An 18,978-nucleotide genomic window follows, 5' to 3' on the forward strand; every position below is an offset into this window, starting at 1 on the left:
CCTCTACAGATACAGTGGATAAATGAATGTAGGCCTGAAGGGAAAGAAAGTGTGTTTTTCTCAGGCTCATAAGGCTTAGTGGTTAGTACTTCTGTCCTAAAGTACTGGAGTCTTTGGTTCAAATCCCAGCTAGGAAACTATGTGCGTGGAGTTTGCAGGTTCTCCCCGTGCTTATGTGGGTTACCTCCCACACTCCAAAGACATCTTGGTAGGTAACTTTTCCCTAGGATGTGTATGTGTGCAAGTGAGATAGAGACCTTGTGAACAGGGGCTTATGTGAATGTATAGTATGTGAAGCGCTGTGTAACCTGTTGTGCTATATAAGTGACTGTAACAAATACACATTAAGGGATAAAAGCCTGGAAAAAAACAGGTTATAAAAATGGCCATGCGGTTAGGGTTGCCACCTTTCCTTCAAGTTAAACCCGAACATTTTAGTGGCCTGGGACACCTTTGGGTGCCCCAAGGAGAGTAGTAATGTGGTGTGCATAGCATGCTGTGGGTGTGGCCAAATTGCCCTGACATCATCATCCTGCCACCCAGTGATGCCGAACTTGACCCAAAACAGGCACCTGCTGCTCCCAGATGGCAACAGATTTGTGTGACAATCTTTGTTACTCAAGGACACACTGCCTTTGAATAATGTGTCCGGGTTTCAGTCTGTCTGAAACCTGGACACATGATTTAAAACCCTGACTGTCCGGGTGATTCCTACACAGGTGGCAACCCTATATGCGATCTGCATTTCCTGATGAATCGTCCAAAATTCACTCAGTGAGTGGCACTGTTTGTCTCCTCTTGCCGAACATCCCTTGACTGAAATATCGAGCTGAGAGGAAAATGATTGTCGGCCATTCGTATTTTTATGGTAAACTAGCTGAATTCCCGGCGTTGCCCGGTCTTCCTATCTTAACCTTTTGGGGAGGAAAATCATAGTAATATACCCATCTTTTATATAAGGGTGTAGGTAAGGGTTATTTAATTGTCATATATTTTTATTTGGCATATAAGTAATATGTGTACAAGGTATTATTGAAATATCTCCAGGCGTACAGAAGTTATGTGGGACCATACATGTCCCATTGATTTGCATGGGACAAAAACCCAGACCCTCACAAATGGGGGTAGTTAAGGGATAAATTAACTATCCTATAGTTTAAGTGGACATATAAGTAACATGTGACCAAGTGTTATCGAAATATCTACAGCCGTTTGGAAGTTATGAAGTAACATGTATTTCCCATAGAGTTGAATGGGACTTTAAAGAAAAACCCCGACCATGGCAAATGGGGGTGGGTAAGGGTTAAACCACCTATCCTATGTTTGTTGCTGACATATAAGTAACATGTGTGCCAAGTTTCATGTTAATATCTTTAGCCGTTTGGACGTGATGCTGGAACATACATACACACACACGTTGAGTTTTATATATATAGATGACGAGTCGACTACCAAAATACTGAATCTGTGGTGGAAGATTCAGTATGTGTAATTTTATTTATTTTTTCATTCAGCCTGCTATACGTATATATGGCCAGCTAAAGGTGAAGAATATAGTTACATAGTTAGTCAGGTTAAAAAAAGACACAAGTCCATCTAGTTCAACCAAAAAAAAAAAAAAATTACAACCCCATATACAAAATCCTTTACCCATAGTTGATCCAGAGGAAGGCGGAAACCCCCAGCAAAGTATGATCCAATTTGCTACAACAGGGGAAAAAATTCCTTTCTGGTCCCCCGAGAGGCTTTTCCCTGGATCAACTTTACCTATAAAGTAGAGGCAGAGAAAGTTAATCATGTAATCCTTTACACTCCCATAGTCCCCATAGTCTGTTTACAAAGCTCCAATTACCTGTCTTGTTTATACAGTTGGCGATTTGGCACCAAGTCAACACCAGTCAGTTTTATTTGTCATTTTGACCAAAAAAAGCTACATTTTATGTCTGTGAAGGACCTAGTTTAACCAGGACATAGTATAGCTAATAGTGGTTAGTTACATTCAACTGGACTCCACATTCAACTGGATATGACTAACCAAACGGGTTGGCTTAATTTAAAAATGCAAAAAAGGCCTCACCTGGCATGTAAGGCCTCATGTACACTGCTGCTGGTAAACGGACGTTTATGAGCAGTTGGGCATTTTTTTCAACTACTCCTGAAGTTTCCTCCATTATCTTATCAGTACATGTACACAGGGTTGTTTATAGTCGTTTTTAGGCAGTTGTGTTTAGAGGCTTTTTCTTGAACCCCAAAAAATGCATTCAGAAGCTGTGTTTAGAGGCAGTTGAAGCGCTAAACGCAGCAACTTGTGTTTAGCAGCGCTTCGTTTACAGACTTTCTTCATTTTAACAAAACGTGGCTAAATGCAGCATGTAAACGCGGCTAAACGGCACTTTTTAGACACTGATTTTTAGCTGTCAAGTTAAATTGTTCTGGAGAGGTTGAACAACGTCCCGTGTACATAATGCATTTGGGATATTTAATGAGAAGTCCAGTCAATATGAAAATTATTAAAGACCTTGTCACAAACATTAAAAAAAATCATCTTAGGACAAAATCAAGTATTTGAACTGTTTGCTTGCAGGATTTTTTTCTTTTCATAAACATTTTTAAATGGACCACTTCATGAAGCATGACCACAGTTCCTCCTTCTTCCTGCTACACCTAAGCTCTTCCTTCCTCTGGGAGTATCTAGTCCACCTCTCTAAATAATTTAGAGCAGCTTTTCTCAACCAGGTTTCCCTGAAGCCCTGAGGTTCCTCCTGAGAATGCTAGAGGTTTCCTTCAGAGGTTACTAGATGTTCCTTGACAGAACAGTGGTGGACTGATCTCCTGCCTACAGCGATGTCCACAAATATCAGCAATGTAATGCCCTGTACACACAAGCGGAATTTCCATCTGAAAAACCTTGTTTTTTTCCAACGGAATTCCACTCAAGCTTGGCTTACATACACACAGTCACACAAAAGTTCTCTGAACTTTCGACCGTCAAGAACGCGGTTATGTACAACACTACGACGAGCTCAGAAAATGAAGTTTAACCACTTCCCGACCGCCAAATGTAGATATACGTCGGCAGAATGGCACGTACAGGCACATTGGCGTACCTGTACGTCCCTGCCTAGACGTGGATCGGGGGTCCGATCGGGACCCCCCCCCCTGCTACATGCGGCGGTCGGATTCCCTCGGGGAGCGATCCGGGACTATCCCCTATTTTGTAAACACTATAAATTTTGCGCAAACCAATCGATAAACGCTTATTGTGTTTTTTTTTTACCAAAAATAGGTAGAAGAATACGTATCGGCCTAAACTGAGGAAAAAAATATTTTTTATATATGTTTTTGGGGGATATTTATTATAGCAAAAAGTTAAAAATATTGCATTTTTTTCAAAATTGTCGCTCTATTTTTGTTTATAGCGCAACAAATAAAAACCGCAGAGGTGATCAAATACCACCAAAAGAAAGCTCTATTTGTGGGGAAAAAAGGACGCCAATTTTGTTTGGGAACAACGTCGCACGACCGCGCAATTGTCTGTTAAAGCGACGCAGTGCCGAATTGTAAAAACCCCTTGGGTCATGTAGCAGCATATTGGTCCGGTCCTTATGTGGTTAATGCTTCTGAGCATGCGTCAAATTGTTTCTGAGCATGCATCTGAATTTTACGCGTCGGAATTGCTACAGACGTTCAGAATTTCTGATTGGAATTTTTTCCGTCGAAAAATTGGAGAACCTGCTCTAAAATTTTTGTTGGCGAAAATTTCCGACAGGAAAAGTCTGATGGAGCATACACATGGTCGGAATTTCCAACCAAAAGCTCACATCGGACTTTTCTTGTCGGAAATTCCCACCGTGTGTATGAGGCATAAGGGGTTACCTCTAAAGTGACCACCGGTATGAGGGTTTCGTTTTACTGTTTGTGCTTTTTTTCTGGCCAATGTTAAAGTGCTTGTAAATCCTTTACAATCACTTTTACCTACAGGTATGCCTAGATTAAGGCTTATGCCTCGTACACACGTACGGGATTTCCGACAGGAAATCCAGAGGGGAAAGCCGAGAACCTGCTCGGTTCAGTCTTTCCTCTACACACGGCCGGTTTTCCTGACAGGAAAACTGCGATGGGGCTTTGGCTGGGAATCCCGGCCGTGTGTATGCTCCATAGGAAAACTGCCAAAAACCGCTGGACAAAAGTTTGCCGGATTTCCCGGGGGGAAAAAAATAATTGGTTCTCTTTTTTTGTCTGGCTGTTTTTGGGCAGTTGTCCAGTCAGAAAAACTGTGAGGAGCATACACACGGCCGGGATTCCCGGCCAAAAGCTGATCGTGTGTATGAGGCTTTACCTGTAGGTGCTTGAAATATCTCCTAAACCTCCATGGTTTAGGAGATATTTACAGAAATTACAGGCGCCGGTGTAGACAACAGTGCAGGTGCACTTTAGCAACAGCGATCGTGCCATTCCTAAAGGAGCCCGCGCCATGACTGGCAGCTCCCGCAATACCATGCGATACCCGGAAGTAACCCCGGGGAGAGATGACGGCTGCCTGAGCGGTGTACAGGGACTGCTGTGGGGGCTTTGATCGGAGGTGAGTATTACATAATGAGCTAGTATGCTATGCATTTCTTTTAAGGCTTTATTTCCTCTTTAAGTATACCCAAAATCTTTATTTTTATTTAACACTCTTAAACCATTCTTATGTACCAGGATCTGCAGATATAATTTTAGTAGGGGACCTGAAAGCTATTTCAAGGGTTCCTCCAGGGTAAAAAGGCTGAGAAAGGCTGCTATAAAGCGTCACTTGATTAAGTCACCTCTTTACTAAGAGGGAGGTGTTCTGTAGTTCACATATGAGAACTGGGCACAGGACACCAATTACACTGCTTGACATTTCAGTGCAGCAAGGGCAAAGTGTATAGAAAGTTACAAGCTAATAGGATTTCTGGCACCATCAACAGTTTTTGTGCGCTTATAAGTCAGATATAACAAATGGCTTTTAAGAGCCGGTTCACACAGGGGCGACCTTTCAGGCGACTCAGTCGCGGTCCGCTCTATTCAATGGAACGGTTCTAATAGGAGCGACGCAAGTCTCTCCGACTTAGAAAAAGGTTCCTGCATGACTTTGGAGGCGACTCGGGGCGACTTGCATTGACTTCAATACAGAAGTCATTTTGCAAGTTGCCTCTCAAGTCGTCTTGATATCGCTTTGCCGAGTCGGCCCCAAAGTCGTGCCTTCACAAAAGAAAGCAAACAAGATAAGTTTCCTAGATTTTACATACATTATATGCTAAAGTAGAATGCAGCTTGCTTTTGTCCCCACCTTTCCAAACCCAAAAATAAAAATAGAGAAAACTCAATGAAAAGGCTAAATAGTTTACAAAAGAAAAGCTCAAGAAGTGCAATAACAAAGCCATTCTGTTTATTCTTGTACATGTTATTCATATCTATTGTCAGCGCAGAGAATTCAATGTATTTGTAACATTGTTACCATTGTATCCACAAAGACTGCACTGCTTCCCCGGAGATTTCTTCAAAAAGAAAGTAATTATAAAAAATAAATAAAAATAATGCAGCATTCAGGTAAAAAAAGAAATCAGCAGCAGTTTCTGCCTTATAACTGGTACTGAATTGTGCAAAGTCCCCACCCAACACCGGTTTCTTCCTCCGCACAAAAACATTTGAAACAGAGCCTGCTTGGAGTGAGAACACTATGAAGGCCAGGAAGGCTGTGGCCTAGGGAAGCTCACAAACTCTAACCAAGTTACAACAAACTCACACACTACTACACTAAGCAAAGTGTAAGCAAAGTATACTCACCGTAATTTTTAAGTGTTTTTTTTTTCCAAGCGTTTTCCATTTTCCATCGCTTCTCGGCCTTTTGGCTAAGATCAAGTGTAGTATCTGTTCTTATCAGTTGCCAATAGGTGGTGCTAAGCTGACTGTCCCCAGTACCCTGTGAGAGGGGGAACGGGATGGCAGTCGGCGGACGCTAAGCCTGTTGGCGTGGAGGTGAAAGCCTTCTGATCGGGACAGAGAGGCATGAGATCGAAGCCAGGAGGCCGGGTCCCTGGCCTTTGGCCTGGATTTGGTGGTATCTGCCCCAGTCAGTTGTTCTGGAGAGAACCCTTGCTCCTCTTTTTACCGGGAGGAGCGGGTAGTATTTCCAGAATGTGATTAGGTGGGAGAGTTAGGGGTTGTGGGTAGTAGCCTGCTTAGGTGGGCTCTCCCCGACCTCTTCTCCTACCTTCCTGGCTGGGAAGGGTTCTGCCAGTCCGGACCGGGGGCTAGGAACCGTTGAAAAGCCTGTGGAGATAGTGCCCCTGGATTGGCAGTCCAGGGGTGCCATACATTGCACGAGTGTTTGAAAGGGGCACTCATCATGTGGAACCTTAGGTCACTGATCTCCACATACACACTTTTCACACCTGCCTCTTGGGCTGGGCCTTTTGGCTAGGACCAGAGGAATTTTTGATTCCTGGCCAGAGGGCCGGCCAACGTATTGCACGTTGGTCACTTTACCTCACTCTCCCATCTTCCTTCTCCCCACTTTCTTTTTTTATTTTACCCCCTGTGTGTCACAGTTACGTCTTTTTTTGTTTGGTGCACTGCACTTTTAGTGTGATGAGTAGGGTGCTGGTCCTCGGGCCTGCTCTGAAAGTCTTGGGAGTGGGTGGGCATGGCCTTCTGGCTTAGTTCGCCTGCTCTCATGGGGTCTCACTTCGGGGGAGCCTCACCGAGAAGGGTTCTGTTTCGGCAGTCCCTCCGAGGATGTTGGGTCCTTGTGGCTTTGGCTGCTTGGACCAAGATGGGTCCATATGGCTTCGGCTGTATGGGCCACAGTTACTCTTTTCCCTGTCAGGAGCCTAACGCCCTGGGGGATCAGAGCTGGGTCCTTTTCGAAGGACCACTTGACGATGCACCGTCACAGTTTTTTGTTGCACCTCTTTATGTGTGTGCACATTTTTCCTGCACCGGGTGGAGTTTTTGGGTTGTGTTTTGCACGCCACAGGCTTTTCAACAGAAAAAGCGTTTTCAATTTGTATCAAGCTTCCGAATTATGTTTCCTGGGCTAGGCAAGTTCTATAGGAGATGAGGGGTTCTTCACATGTGTATACTTTTAGGACAAAAAACACTTGAATGTGCTTGTTGACAGGTGCAGTTTGCTTGCCTGCCACTAGATGGCACTGTTGCCATTATGGCATGGTAAGGGGAAAGTTATAATCAGGTGTTAAGCCTCGTACACACGATAGGTTAAACCGATGGACCGTTTTCATTAGTCCAAACCGATCGTGTGTAGGCCCCATAGGTTATTTAACCTTAGGTTAAAAAAATGAGAACTTGCTTTAAAATTTAACCTATGGATTGGTCAAAACCAATCGTTAGTATGCAAAAGCATCGGTTAAAAACCTGCGCATTCTCAGAATCAAGTCGACGCATGTTTGGAAGCATTGAACTTTGTTTTTTTTTTAGCACGTTGTTGTGTTTTAGGTCACCGCGTTCTGACACGATCATTTTTTTAACTGATGGTGTGTACGCACGACGGACCATCAGTCAGCTTCATCGGTTAACCTAGGACAACTGTCCTTCAGACCGTTTTCATCGGATGGACTGATCGTGTGTACGAGGCTTTAGCCTCTCTTTTATAGAAACCCCTTCTGTGGTGATGTAATGGGTGAAGTTGGTGTCCATATACAGTATCTCACAAAAGTGAGTACACGCCTCACAATTTTGTAAATATTTTATTATATCTTTTCATGTGACAACACTGAAGAAATGACACTTTGCTACAATGTAAAGTAGTGAGTGTACAGCTTGTATAACAGTGTAAATTTGATGTCCCCTTAAAATAACTCAACACACAGCCATTAATGTCTAAACTGCTGGCAACAAAAGTGAGTACACCCCTAAGTGAAAATGTTCAAATTGGGCCTAATTAGCCATTTTCCCTCCCCGGTGTCGTGTGACTCATTAGTGTCACAAGTTCTCAGGGGTGAATGGGGAGCAGATGTGTTAAATTTGGTGTTATCGCTCTCACTCTCTCATACTGGTCACTGGAATTTTAACATGGCATCTCATGGCAAAGAACTCTCTGAGGATCTGAAAAAAATTATTGTTGCTCTACATCAGCGATCCTCAAACTACGGCCCTCCAGCTGTTGCGGAACTACACATCCTATGAGGCATTGTAACACACTGACATTCACAGACATGACTAGGCATGATGGGAATTGTAGTTCCTAAACAACTGGAGGGCCATAGTTTTAAGACCTATGCTCTACATAAACATGGCCTAGGCTATAAGAAGATTTCCAAGACCCTGAAACTGAGTCGCAGCACGGTGGCCAAGACCATACAGCGGTTTAATAGGACAGGTTCCACTCAGAATAGACCTCACCATGGTCGACCAAAGAAGACTAAAGACATGGATAACTGGAACCATGTCCTGTGGTCTGATGAGACCCGGATAAACGTATTATTTTCAGATGGTGTCAAGCGTGTGTGATGGCAACCAGGTCAGGATTACACAGAAAAATGTGTCTTGCCTACAGTCAAGCATGGTGGTGGAAGTGTCACGGTCTAGGGCTGCATGAGTGCTGCCAGCACTGGGGAGCTCCAGTTCATTGAGGGAACCATGAATGCCAACATGTAGTGTGACTTACTGAAGAAGAGCATGATCCCCTCCCTTCAGAGACTGGGCCGCACGGCAGTATTACAACATGATAACAACCCCAAACACACCTCCAAGTCGACCACTGCCTTGCTACAGAGGCTGAGGGTAAAGGTGATAGACTGGCCAAGAATGTCTCAAGACCTAAACCCTATTGAGCATCTGTGGGGCATCCTCAAACGGAAGGTGGAGGAGCGCAAGGTCTCTAACATCCACCAGCTCCCTGATGTCATCATGGAGGAATGGAAGAGTACTCCAGTGGCAACCTGTGATGCTCTGGTGAACGCCATGCCCAAGAGGGTTAAGGCAGTGCTGGAAAATAATGGTGGCCACACAAAATATTTACACTTTGGGCCCAATTTGGACATTTTCACTTGGGGGTGTACTCACTTTGGGCCAGAGGTTTGGAGCACTCACACTCGCCTGGGACTGGTTTAAAATACCATTGTAAGCACACTATTAGATTGCATATAAAAGTTTCTCAAATTTTCAAACTACACAAATCACATTGTCACCACATACACAACCAAATTTTCAATACACAACTGTATTAAATCTTTCAAATACTGCATCATTGTATCTGCATGCCTGGCTTGAGATACACAAGTGATTTTCTAATCTTTGAAATATCTTAAATAATAAATATATTGTTTGACAATATACATATGGTTTATGGTCATAAAAACTAAATATGGCAGCTGTAAAATGACAATTGCACGTCATCTTGTCATCAAATACATGTATTTTGGCAAATGAAGCTAAAGCGTAATGGATTTGATGGAAATTGTTAGTGGTGTTGATCGGAGCTCCTCCATCCATCACAGTGGCTTCTCCGCAGTCAGGCTCACAGTGTCTGTGGGAAGCTGGATAATTACTTCTATGTGGAAATCTCACTTGTACTGCTCGGTGCCTACTAATTTCACACATTGCCTGCCACTTTACACATGCCTAATAAAGAAAGTGTTAATGAAGTGATTACAAAAACAGGAAGACCTAAGTGTCTCGCTGTAACAAAAACATTGACTTATTTTGTGAAACAGCTCTATAGAGGCATAATGCGTTTTTTAGCACGTCTTTTTTTTATAATTCTAGACACAATACACATTTGTTAGTATGTCTTCTTTATAATTCTGGATACAATACATGTTTGTTTGTTTTAGTACGTCTTTTCTATGACTCTGAATACAATACACATTTTTTATTACATATTCTTTATATTTCTGAATACAACCTGCAAACATGTCTGCTTTCCTGTACAATGTGATGTACAAGTATTATGTATTTTAGTGAACTTATGTTTTTAAACTATTTTTGCAGTGTTTACCATAAAGCTATTTTTGATGATACTTTTGCTTTTTTACATGCTTGCTCTTTCATGTTTGATTTAATATTTTCAATTTTTATTAAATAAAGATATTTATCTGGATTATCAGCTAGAGAGGAAGAATAGATTAACCACTTAAGGACCGGACCAATATGCTGCTACATGACCCAAGGGGTTTTTACAATTCGGCACTGCGTTGCTTTAACAGACAATTGCGCGGTCGTGCGACGTGGCTCCCAAACAAAATTGGCGTCCTTTTTTCCCCACAAATAGAGCTTTCTTTTGGTGGTATTTGATCACCTCTGCGGTTTTTATTTTTTGCGCTATAAACAAAAATAGAGCGACAATTTTGAAAAAAATTCAATATTTTTTACTTTTTGCTATAATAAATATCCCCCAAAAACATATATATATAAAAAAAAAATTTCCTCAGTTTAGGCCGATACGTATTCTTCTACCTATTTTTGGTAAAAAAAAAATCGCAATAAGCTTTTATCGATCGGTTTGTGCAAAATGTATAGCATTTACAAAATAGGGGATAGTTTTATGATGGACTGGCTGAGTGATGATTTTTATGATCACGGATGATAACCAATCAGATTATAACTTCAGTTTGTTCAATTAAGATTGGGCAATAAAACCTGGACACTAATTGGTTTCTATGCAGAAGTTAACAGAATAACAGAGCAGGAGACAGCTACGGGACATAGTGCTTTGAAGAGAGATAAGAAAACACTGCCGATATATGTGCCCAGCTCAAATTTCATGAATTGGGTTTACATCCACTTTAACCACTTATCCACCACCCACCGTTAAATGATGGCGGGAGGCAGACCCTGTTGTCCTGGGTGGACGTCATATGACGTTGCGCCTTTCCAAGCCACTAGGGGACCCGATGCGCGTGCGGCCGCTGGGCACCCACGATTGCCCAGTAACTGAGCAGGACCGTGGATCTGTGTGTGTAAACACACAGATCCACGTCCTGTCAGGGAGAGGGGACCGATGGTGTGTCCCTTGTACATAGGGACAACCATCAGTCACCTCCCTCAGTCACTCCTCTCCCACCACAGTAAGAATCACTCCCTAGGAAATACATTACCCCCTTGATCGCCCCCTAGTGTTAACCCCTTCCCTGACAGTCACATTTACACAGTAATCAATGCATTTTTATAGCAGGGATCGCTGTATAAATGTTAATGGTCCCAAAAGTGTGCGATGTGTCCGCCGCAATATCGCAGTCGCGATAAAAAGCGCTGATCACCACCATTACTAGTAAACAAATAATAAAAATGCTATAAATCTATCCCCTATTGTGTGGCCCCTATAACTTTTGTGGCAAAAACAATTAATATACGCCTATTGTGATTTTTGAAGAATACGTATCGGACTAAACTGAGGAAAATTTAAAAAAAAATGAATATTTTTTATAGCAAAAAGTTAAAAATATTGTGGTTTTTTTTCGAACTTGTGCGTTTTCTTTTGTTTCTAGAGCAAGAAATAAAAACCACAGAGGTGATCAAATACCACCAAAAGAAAGCTCTATTTGTGGGGAAAAAATGATAAAAAAAAATATTTGGGTACAGTGTTGCATGACTGCGCAATCGTCATTCAAAGTGTGACAGCGTTGAAAGCTGAACAATGGCTTGGACAGGAAGGGGGTGAAAGTGCCCTGTAGGCAAGTGGTTAAAGATGATGACCCCCCATTTATTCCTTGAAAATGAGACACAAAAAACGCTCTTGCCTGAGGAGAGCAGACTTTCCCTCATTCAGTGTAAATAAAGTGTGTGCGCTCCTGATTACATTCATTGTCCCCTACATTTAAGCAGATCCATCTTTGCATCCGCTTGTGAGTTCCATCTCGGTGGTGCTCGGCACGGCTGCAGGACTGGAGGAAAGGAGCAGTGTCGGCCCAAGACATTGTGCTGCCTGGGACCAAGAAAGAAATGCTGCCCCCCCTCCCCCCCCCCCAGAAAAAAAATCACACCAACCAAAAGGCCCCCACATTCATTATATTATATCATGATAACTAAAGGGGACCCGTCATGGCTCTATACATGTATAAAGAGGACCTGTCATTGCTCTATACATGTATAGGAGTATAAAGAGGACCTGTCATTGCTCTATACATGTATATAGAGGACCTGTCATTACTCTTTACATGTAAAGGAATAGCAAGAGGACCTGTGATGGCTCTATAAATGTATATAGGACTATAAAGAGGACCTTTAATGGCTCTATACATGTATAAAGGAGTATAACGAGGGCCTGTCATGGCTCTATAGATGTATAAAGAGAACCTGTCATGGCTCTATACATGTATAAAGAAGTATAAAGAGAACCTGTCATGGCTCTATACATGTATAAAGAAGTATAAAGAGGACCTGTCATGGCTCTATACATGTATATAGAGGACCTGTCGAGACTCTTTACATGTAAGGGAATATAAAGAGGACCTGCCATGGCTCTATAAATGTATAAAGAGGACCTGCCATGGCTCTATAAATGTATAAAGAGGACCTGTCATGGCTCTATACATGTATAAAGGAGTATAACGAGGGCCTGTCATGGCTCTATAGATGTATAAAGAGGGCCTGTCATGGCTCTATACATGCATATAGGCGTATAAAAGGACCTGCCATGGCTCTATACATGTATCCAGGAGTATAAAGGGACCTGTGAATTGCCAGCGGCCACAATGTCTTTTGTGCGAACTAATCAATGTACGCTAATTGTGTTTTTTTTTTGGTACCAGAAATATGTAGAAGAATACATATTGGCCTAAACTGAAGAAAATTGTTTATTTTTCTAAATTTTGGGGACATTTATTATAGAAAAAAGTGAAAAAATATATATATTTATAGTACAAAAAATAAAAACCGTAAATATCACCAAAAGAAAGCTTTATTTGTGGGGGGAAAAAGGACATCAATTTTATTTGGGTAGCGGAGCTGGCGGAACGGGCTGGCGGGCATCAGTATGCTGCCCCCCTAAAAGTGCTGCCTAGTACCCATGGTACCACCCGGTCCCATCATAGGGCCGGCCCTGGAAAGGAGACTGATATAGGTGGATGTAGAGGAAGAAATAATACAAGAGACAGGCAGAGCACATTGTTATCATTAAACACAATCATTTATGGATGTGATAACACTAAAAGGAGGTGTGTGTGTCTTTACAATCCACTTCTTCTTCTTCTTCTGAAATGAGTAGAGAACACATCAGATAGCCGCAACTTCAAAAGACAAACCTTCTCCACGCTGTAACGTTGCTTTTCTTCTATCTGCTGGAGCGAAAAAAGATTTTGAGCCTCGGATTTGGAAAACAGTCATTATTTGAAATCAGTATAACAATGTGAAACATAGCAGAAAATGTGTTTTATGGTTGAGTGCTTGTTTCATAACCCACTGGAAGAAAAAGCTAGCAGCCCATGACAGGGTCCTATTCTGAAGGTGCTCCTGATTCTTTTGTTATATAACGGTTTACAGAGATAGGATATCTCCCCGGATTTTTAGTATTGCTGTTGCCATAGCAACAGATGTGTATTTGATTACAAAAGACAAAAGGCTGTATCTTCTCCCATCTCCCACCCCCTTAGGTCTCCCACTCACACCCCCCTTCGGTTCCCATTGCTTGGCCTCCATCGAATGTTTCCCTGCCAGTTGTATTTACTGAGCGCAGTGTCCTTATGTTATGACAGATGCACAGGGCTGTATACACATGTAAACACATATGTACACCTCCAGTATAAACATACACAAACACAGGTCTGTGAAAGCACCGTAACTGTAAAAGCATCATCTCATCCCAGCTAATATCTAATGATAAGTCACTGCAATGAAAGCTGCTCTAATTAAATCTAATTACTATTTCATTTTATGTACTGCTGATGGAAAGTTGTGAAATGCATTTACTGAAAGTGAATCTGACGCAAAGATGATGATTCATATGAACGTTATAATTAGATTTCTGTATGATAACGTGCACCGATCACCTTGTATTTTAAAGAGCACCAGTCAGGAATGGGCAATAAACAAAGACTCTTGTTTCCTTTCATGTAATCCTGATATCATCTGTGTAATATGACAGTAAAGCTCTCTTTTGTTCAGGGGGGGATTATGAGAAATTACCCTCCTGTGATGGAAGGTAAATAAAATTAATATTTTATGATATGCTACTTTGTGCTAAAATCACTCAAAGGTAAAAGATGTAATTTTGTCTATAAAAAGCCAATAAAGGTCCCGCCTCTCTCTCTCTGACGCTGGAACAACAAAAGAAGCAGATCTCCCTCTCAGTTTTCTGCATGCTTTCATAATTTGGGTCAACGGCAGAATGGATTTTGCCCTGAAGTTGTGTCAGGGGTTTCATCCTTATCACTCCCCAAGCAGAATATTGCACTAAACCTGTATGTAGGTAAATAAGGGAACCAGAACCTTCGCTAAGTGGAAGAGTGGGTTTGATAATAAAGTCTGCAGTGCCTCCACCCAGGACAGGGCCTCTGTGAACAGAGGGGATTCCCTTCCTGGGAAATAACCTGTAATCTAATCAAGTAATTGACATATTATTAACCATAAGGCCAAACAGGGTTGTTAAAAATCTAATTTAAAGTAGAAGTTACTTCAGCACTGACCATCAGCTAGAAACCGCAGTGTTTGGGTCTTGGTTTTATTGTAGCTCCTAACAGAACTCCATCTGCTTGGGGTTTGTTTGTCTCTCCCATGGGTACTTTGCATAGGCGTGTGCAGGTGGTGTGCCTGGGCACACCCTACTGCCCGGGCTTATCTAGCCCCCTTGTTGGCTCCCCGCCCCACAGTGCTGCTGGCTTCCCTCCTCTCCTCTCCTCTCTCCCTGGCTGCCTGCGGGGGGATGTTTCAGAATGGAGAGCAGGTGAAGGTGCTAGTAAATATGTAATTAACCTACCCCTTCCTTTTCTAAATGAACACAGTGAACACACTCACTTATTGTGTTTATTATGCTTAAAGGAGTTGTAAAGTCTTGAGGTTTTTCACCTTAAAGGGATTGTAAAGGTTTGTGTAATTCAGATTTTTTTTTTAATTCTGCACTGACTGTCTTTGAAATTGCCCCAGCCCCTGTTCAAATCCAATCCAGGGACAAAACTGGGGACAAACTTGGTCCGGGGACAGTATCCTCAATCCGGTTACTGTCCCCTGAAACTGGGGATGTCTGGTCACCCTAGGTTAGTCAGCCAGAACAGCTTACTGAGGAGGAACAGGAAGTGAGAAATTCAGACAAAGAAAACAAAGACAAATGAATTTAGAGGGGAAATCGAAGGAAAAGGTAAGTGAACCAACTTGCTTAACCTCCCTGGCGGTATGATTCTTTCAGAAAAAACATGCTGAAAGCGGTACCATTATTTGCAAGGAAATTTGGCGTTTTATATTGTAGGTCTGTAATTTTTAGAAATAACTCACTTAAATCTGACCAAACAAGATTCTAATAGGCATCCCGGGTATGACATTTTTTTAAAAACAAAATTATAAATTATAATATAATAAATAATTATAAATAATTATAACAAATAATAATATAATTATAATAAAAATTATTCAATAATGTAATCAAATCAAAAACACTGAAATTTGCTCAGTTGCAGAATTGTCGCTGTCATTATTATTATTTTTTTTATGACGAATTTCCCCACAAATCGCTATCGCACAATTCTGCAAGTGATTCTAATTTATTATCGCTGTTTTCTAGCTGCTCTAAAACCATTTTTGACATAAAGGGACACTTTTGGTTGCTATGGACAATCTACAGTTTGCAGGGAGAAAGAACCGTTTTTATTATATAAAATGACATGCATGACACAGGACAGACCACTAGGGACAGGGGGGGTGTGTTTTTTTTTACATACAGTACTGTAATCTATAAGATTACAGTATACTGTATGTAAAGTGTTTGTTTACTTTTTTGAATTTGGCGCCGTTCTCCGTCCCCGTGCGTCGTAACGTCACAGGGAACGGAGATCGGCGTTACACAGAGGCACTGTGTGAATCGAGCGAGGTCCCGCTCGCTCACACAGCGCGGTGGCATCGCTGGATCCAGGGACAAGGTAAGTAAACCATGCCTGTGGATCTAGCGAGGCAAGCCCGAGTCTGACTCGGGGTTACCGCTCGCAGCAGGAAAATCTAACCCAGAGTCAGACTCTGGAATACCGCCAGGCAGGTTAAAGGAACCTATTTAGAAAATAAAAAACTAACCTTTACAACCCCTTTAATGCATTCTATGCATTAAAGTGGAGTTCCACCCAAAAATTAAACTTCCACTTTTTGGAATCTTACCCCCCTCCGGTATCAAATTTGGCACCTTTCAGGGGGGAGGAGGGAGCAGATACCTGTGTAATACAGGTGTTTGCTCCCACTTCGGTGACCTATGCCACTTCCTGTGCCTATACTATCCTCCCCCACTGTCTTCTGGGAAACACACAGGTCCCAGAAGACAGCAGGGACCAGTGAGGATGCGCAGTGTGACTCGCGCATGCGCAGTGGGGAACCAGGAAGTGAAGCCGAAAGGATTCACTTCCTAATTCCCTCACCGAGAATGGCGGCGGGGCAGCCGAGAACTGAGCGACTGATCGGCTTCGGGTGCCGACATCGCGGGCACCCTGGATAGGTAAGTGTCCATATTGTAAAAGTCAGCAGCTGCAGTATTTGTAGCTGCTGGCTTTTAGTATTTATTTTTTTCAGGCCTCCGCTTTAAGGTGAAAAACCTTTTGTGGTGCAGCTGCCACTCCTTTTACTTACCTGAACCAATCTTTCCAGCGACACGAGAAAGAGCCCAGCAGCTCCAGGCGATGTCTCAGGTCCTCATTGGATAGATTGATAGCAGCAGGAGCCATTGGCTCCTGCTGCTGTCAATCAAATCTAGTGACACAAGAGCCTGACACAGGATTGAGTCCTGCTGTCTTTGTCAATAGATGTAGCAGCATGACACGGGAGCGCACCCCCAGAAGTGCCCCAATGGAATGCGGCTCTTCGTGGGGACACTAGATGCAGAGGAGGAGCCAGGAAAGATGCTTGGAGACCACTGAAAAGGAGGATCAGGGCCGCTCTGTGCAAAATCCTTGCACAGAGGAGGTAAGTATGACATGTTTATTATAAAAAAAAAAACCTTTACAATCACTTTAAGTTTGTGAATGAACAGGAATTCACCATGCACAGAGCAATTTCCATTCATTCACTGCAGCTGAGGCTGCAGAGAAAGGCGTGTGTGTTTGAGCTTTGGGATGCACACCCTAATGCAATATGCTGCACACACCTATGGTACTCTGATTTCCTCCACAGTCGAAAAACTGGTAGGTTAATCAACTTCCAATCAAAATAGGCCCTACTGTGTTCAATTTTTATATGTTCATGTTTGTAAGCACATATTTCTAATACATTATCATTAACATATTTTTTTTTGCTTAGTCAGCAGGCTGGTTGTACAATGGAATGACAGATTCGTCCATCCACAAAAACAAGGTGAATGGAGAAATGTCTCCACCAGGACAATGCAGTCACTAATCAAACATTTTTTAACATATCCCTTCAACAGAAGTTAGCTAAACAATTAACTTCTGTCAAAACGGAGAGCCCACACAAGCTCCAGGGACCAGCTGAATTTCGATCAGTATATGACCAGCTTAATAAGAAAAGTGACAAGGTAAGGGGTGTCCCTTCTCTGATCCAATTAGCTGTTTCTGTATTGTGAATAAGCCTGAACAGTAAGGCCTCGTACACACGACAGAGGAACTTGTCGTAAATTAAACATTGTTTTCCTCAACGAGTTCCTTGTCAGGCTTGTGGAGAAACTCGACAAGCTTTCTTTGCATACACACTGTCAAGACCAAATCTCCTCGTTCTCAAACGCGGTGACGTACAACACGTACAACGGCAGGGGAAGTTCGATTCCACTGACACAACCCTTGGGGCTGCTTTAGCTAATCTCATGTTACTGCGTGTTAAGTAAAAGTTTGGTAAGAGACGATTTGCACTTTTCTGTCTGTTACAGCGTGACAAATGTGCTATCTCCATTACAAATGCTACTTTTACCGAAGGTGCGCTCCCGTCTCATACTTTATTCTGAGCATGCGCGGGTTTCTTAGCATACACACGAACGTGTTTCTCGTAGAAAACCAGCCCGACAAGGAAATTGAGACTCCCGATGAGGAAAAAGAGAACTTGTTCTCTTTTTTCTCTTCGAGTTCCTTCACAGTTTTCTCGATGAAAAACATACACACGACCATTTTCCCTCGGCAAAAAAGCTCTGCCACCAAGTTTCTTGATGGATTCTGTCGAGGAAAACGGTCGTGTGTACGAGGCCTAAGAGTTCAAATGACAGGCTGTTTACACGGCAGTAGTACATTTGCAGTGAGCGTCCTCGTGTGCACCACCTGTTGGTTTTAAGTGGTAAATTTGAAATAACTTCTAGTGGGCACTATTGTTCCTCCCCTTCCCCTACTGGGCTCTATTTTTTTCTCCTACCCCCATGCTAAGCACTTTTATTCCCCCCCCACCCCCTGCTGGGCATTATTGTTCCTTCACATGCCCCACTGGGCACTATTGTTCCTTCCCACCTCATGCTGGGTGTTTTTGTTCCCCCCACTCCATGTTGTGCATTAATGTCTCTCCAACCTCCTGCTGGCCTTATTGTTCCTCCCCACCCTGCACTGGGAATTATTATCTTCACACCCCAAGCGAGGCTGGGCACTTTTGCCTTCACCACCTGCTTAGCACTACTGTTTTCCCACCCTCTGCTGAACATCAATTGCCCCCATTCCTTCCCAAGCATTAATGTGCCCCCCCTCTGAACACCAATGCACCCCACTGACGCTTATTCCCCCCCCCCTCCCCCGCATTCTTTCTCTCACAGACAATAACACTGGCCATTTTTTCTTCCACTGTCTACCAACTCCAGTAATTTTTTCCTCTGACCACTGATTAAAGACACTTTCTCTTCCCAGTTTCCACTGACAATGGACATTTTGTCCCTTGACT

The 18,978-nt window shown here is 42.7% G+C and overlaps 1 pseudogene; it reads left to right on the forward strand.

The window, feature by feature from the left end:
- The first annotated feature begins 5,856 nt into the window (after positions 1 to 5,856).
- Positions 5,857 to 5,951, forward strand: LOC120929939 (annotated as a pseudogene).
- Positions 5,952 to 18,978: the final 13,027 nt, after the last annotated feature.

This window comes from Rana temporaria, chromosome 2 (genome assembly GCF_905171775.1).
Source record: "Rana temporaria chromosome 2, aRanTem1.1, whole genome shotgun sequence".
NCBI lineage: Eukaryota > Metazoa > Chordata > Amphibia > Anura > Ranidae > Rana > Rana temporaria.